Below are 4,844 nucleotides of genomic sequence, written 5' to 3'. Positions count from 1 at the left end.
CCTGTGCAGTGAGGTTAGCACAAATCAGCCTTTCAGAACCTGCTTATCCTTGGGCATGACAAGAACAGTTCCAACCGACCCGTTCACACCAATTGCACAGGCAGGCATCTCTTCATGATTTCTACAAGGAAAAAGAAATCTGAAACAACCAAAATGTCCAACATCAGGGAAAAACTGAAATAAGTTATGCTAATCCATCACATGGGAAATAGATGGGGAAACAGTGGAAACAGTGTCAAACTTTATTTTTGGGGGCTCCAAAATCACTGCTGATGGTGATTGCAGCCATGAAATTAAAAGACGCTTACTCCTTGGAAGGAAAGTTATGACCAACCTAGATAGCATATTAAAAAGCAGAGACATTACTTTGCCAACAAAGATCCATCTAGTCAAGGCTATGGTTTTTCCAGTGGTCATGTATGGATATGAGAGTTGGACTATGAAGAAAGCTGAGTGCCAAAAAATTGATGCTTTTGAACTGTGGTATTGAAGAAGACTCTTGAGAGTCCCTTGGACTGCAAGGAGATCCAACCAGTCCATCCTAAAGGAGATCAATCCTGGGTGTTCACTGGAAGGGCTGATGCTGAAGCTGAAACTCCAGTACTTTGGCCACCTCATGTGAAGAGTTGAGTCATTGGAAAAGACCCTGATGCTGGGAGGGATTGGGGGCAAGAGGAGAAGGGGATGACAGAGGATGAGATGGTTGGATGGCATCATCGACTTGATGGGCATGAGTTTGAGTAAACTCCAAGAGTTGGTGATGGACAGGGAGGCCTGGCATGCTGCGATTCTTGGGGTCACAAAGAGTCGGACATGACTGAGTGACTGAACTAAACTGAACAAGCTTGGGGAGTTGGTGATGGACCGGGAAGCCTGGCATGCTGCAGTCCATGGGGTCACAAAGAGTCGGACAAGACTCAGTGACTGAACTGAACTGAACACATATTACGCAGCCATGAAAACAAATGAGGTAGATCCCCAAATACAAATATTAACTCATCTCCAATTTATATGGTTGAATAAAAACAGCATGTTGCAGAGTGATATATTTATGTAAAGGTTCTTTCCTCCCAGAGCTCACAAAACAATATTTGCCTAGGGACTATCTGTAGGTATGTAAACATTTAGCAAAGGATCTGGGAGCAGGCATATCAAACTAATAACAGTAGCTAAATCTATAAAGGTGGAGAGAAGACCAGGGTGGGCTCGGGTGTCTTCATTTTACAAGGGGAATGTGTATTATTGTGTAGTTAAAATTCACTTTATGTGGCAACTGACTAAAGGAGTTGACCAATGATTTGATTTATAAGAACTGAGCCTGCCTGCCGTATGTTCTTCCCTATCCTTTCATTTCATCCTTTCAGCTCTCTAGGCTCAAAATCAGGGAGTCACCTTTGACTCCCCTCTTTCTGTGGTGCCCTCCTACCATCAACCCATCACAATATTCTGTGGGCTTTCCCTTCAATATCCAGTGATTTCTAACCTCATCCACCACCAGCTCTCATATTTTCTCACCTGTGTTATTAAAAGAGCGCACCTGACCTCCAGGCTTCACCCCCTCACCTCCTCACTGCCTCCTCTGGACTCTTGTTTCTATGAGTTTGACCATTCTAAATATCTCACATATGCAGCATTTGTCATTCTGTGACTGGTTTGTTTCACATAACATAATGTCGTCAGAGTTTATCCATCTTTTTATGACTGAATAATATTCCACTGTATAGATAATAATATTCCATTGTGTGTACCATATTTTCTTTATCCATTCATCTGTCAATGGACATTTAGTTGTTTCTACCTTTGGCTACTGTGCATGATGCTGAAATGAACATGTGTGCATCTTTTTAAGATCCTGGTTTCCATTCTTTCAGATAAATACCTAGAAGTGGGATTGCTGGATAGTTAGTTCTATTTTTAATCTTTTTAGGAACACTCATGCTATTTTCCCTAACTGTTGCACCATTTTACATTCCCAGGAACCTTGCATATAGTTCCAATTTCTCTATATTCTTGCCATACTTTTTTTGATAATGGCCATCCTAACAAGTATGAGGTGACATCTCGTTGTGTTTTTGGTGTGTATGTCCCTGATGATTGGTGGTATTGAGCACCTTTTCATATTGCTGTTGGCTGTTTGTATGTCTTCTTTTCAGAAACCTCTGTTCAAGTCCTTTGCCCATTTTTTAAAAAGGTTATTTGGGTTTTTGCTGTTGGGTAGTAGGAGTTCATCATGTATTTTGGATAGTAACCCCTTCTCAGATATACAATACTTTGTCCCATTCTGGAATGCCTTTTGACTCTGTTGTTTGCTTTGCTCTGCAGAAGCCTTTTAGTTTGATGTATATTTTTATTTCATTGCCTGTGTTTTCAGTGTCATATCCATGAAATCACTGCCAAAACCAATGTTCTGAAGATTTTCCCTTATGTCTTCTTCTAGTAATTCTATAGTTTCAAGCCCCAACTTTCTGCATCAGTATTTGTGTTGCTCTTTTTCCATTTCACAGCACTTTCATACACTTTAAACTCTTTAAAACAGAAACCCCAGAGGGAGGTCCCATGGTTCTGAGTCATGATGACAGGCCCTGAGCCTTTGGGAGTTTTACTCTGGAGGTCAGGAGAGGATGGGCACTCTCACCCTGGGATGCATCTTGGGAGTCATGTATCTGTCCTTCTACAGTAGATGGTGCGCAGCCAAGCTGACTCAGCAATACCTGTTGCTCGTGAAGGAGCTTACTCGATTCCCAGGCTCTTCTGGAAGCCAGAATCTGGCCCTATGCAAAGGAGATGAAAGGCAGAAGCCCATCTAGGATTGCATCTAAGGCTCCTTTTGATAGAAGAGGAGCTGGGAGCTCCGAACTAGAGTCAGAGACTGTACTCTTCTGTGGGCCTCTACCTTCCTCATCCTTCTCTGCGTGCCATTGTCCACAGACTTCAGTTCACAGCTGAGAATCTTCTGTTTGGAAACTTACAAAATCATGCAAATTTCTCTCCGGCAGAAAAAAGTTAACATTCCTTTCACTAAATGCTACCCAACGAGGCATGGTGAGCAGAAAACCAGAGAGAACTCTAAGTGTTTAGACTTTAGGCAGGTGACTGCCCTTCTCTGAGCTAGCTTCTCCCATCTATGAAATGGGGAAGAGAAGACTCTTTGCAAGATCATACCTGAGGATTAAGAACATAGCAGATGCTCAATACACAATCCATCACTCTCATTTTGTTTGGAGGATACAAAGATGATAGAGTCTGAGACCCCTGCCTGTTATCACATGAAATGAATAGAACTAATGTTGATGCAAATAATCAATAAACAATCTATAATAAGGGACAGAAGAGAATTTCATTTGAGCCAAAGCAAGGACTATAGTCCAGGAGACACAGATTCAAGAAGCACCTGAATTATGTTCCACAGGACCACAAAATAGAGGCGGCTTGCATACACAAAACCTATAAAATTTACAGAAGTTGTTTGTCAAGAATTAGGACTGGAGCTGGCAAGAAGGGTGCCAGTTAAGCAGGGATTGGTTGGTGCCTAAAATGGTTGTATAGTTACAAGCATAGACCTTGAGACCATAAGATTGCAGCTGGAAGCTGCTACCAGATGTTTTGAAAATAGCTGGTGACAGCCTTGAATTTGATATAGTTCAGAAAATTTAGGAATTGATGCAGCAAAGTGTCTGAAACCACATCTGCAATGGCCACCAGCTCCATTTTATTTATTTATTTTTATTAGTTGGAGGCTAATTACTTTATAACATTGTAGTGGTTTTTGTCATACACTGACATGAATTAGCCATGGATTTACATGTATTCCCCGTCCCGATCCCCCCTCCCACCTCCCTCTCTACCCGATCCCTCTGGGTCTTCCCAGTGCACCAGGCCCAAGCACTTGTCTCATGCATCCAACCTGGGCTGGTGATCTGTTTCACCCTAGATAATATACATGTTTTGATGCTGTTCTCTCAAAACATCCCACCCTCACCTTCTCCCAGAGAGTCCACAAGTCTGTTCTATACATCTGAGTCTCTTTTTCTGTTTTGCATATAGGGTTATCATTACCATCTTTCTAAATTCCATATATATGTGTTAGTATACTGTATTGGTCTTTATCTTTCTGGCTTACTTCACTCTGTATAATGGGCTCCAGTTTCATCCATCTCATTAGAACTGATTCAAATCAATTCTTTTTAATGGCTGAGTAATATTCCATGGTGTATATGTACCACAGCTTCCTTATCCATTCATCTGCTGATGGGCATCTAGGTTGCTTCCATGTCCTGGCTATGATAAACAGTGCTGCGATGAACATTGGGGTACATGTGTCTCTTTCAGATCTGGTTTCCTCGGTGTGTATGCCCAGAAGTGGGATTGCCACCAGCTCCATTTTAGATGTCTGAATCACAGTTCTTCTATTTTGATTTTTAAATGATCTTAAACATGTCATCCCCAACAATGGAGAACAAGTGAAAAAGGCTGTTTCTCCAACCAGAAAGTTAGGGCTGAGGATGCAGAACACGGGTGGCCATAGTGGGTTGGCATTATGCAGAAATCTTAGAAAGCTCCCTGTTGGGACTGGTATAGAACTTATCCAAGGGAAAGAAATGCTCTCAGGCTGGTGGAGGGAAGGGGTATTTCAGGGCGGGATCTATGCTGCTTTGGCAGGGGAGGTATTTTGGGCAGGACCCATGTTACTATGAGCGGGGATATTTCACGGCAGGATCTCTGGTCCTGGGAGGGAGGAGTCAGGGTCAGAAGGTGATGGTGTGTCTCTGTGTGGCTGTTGCTGGGGAGAACTCTGATTGTATCCAAAACTGGTGAGAAGCCACCTAGAGGTCCCAGAGTTCATA

This window comes from Odocoileus virginianus, chromosome 1 (genome assembly GCF_023699985.2).
Source record: "Odocoileus virginianus isolate 20LAN1187 ecotype Illinois chromosome 1, Ovbor_1.2, whole genome shotgun sequence".
Classification (NCBI taxonomy): domain Eukaryota; kingdom Metazoa; phylum Chordata; class Mammalia; order Artiodactyla; family Cervidae; genus Odocoileus; species Odocoileus virginianus.
The sequence above is the reverse complement of the archived record's forward strand: the minus strand, read 5'-3'. Positions refer to the sequence as shown.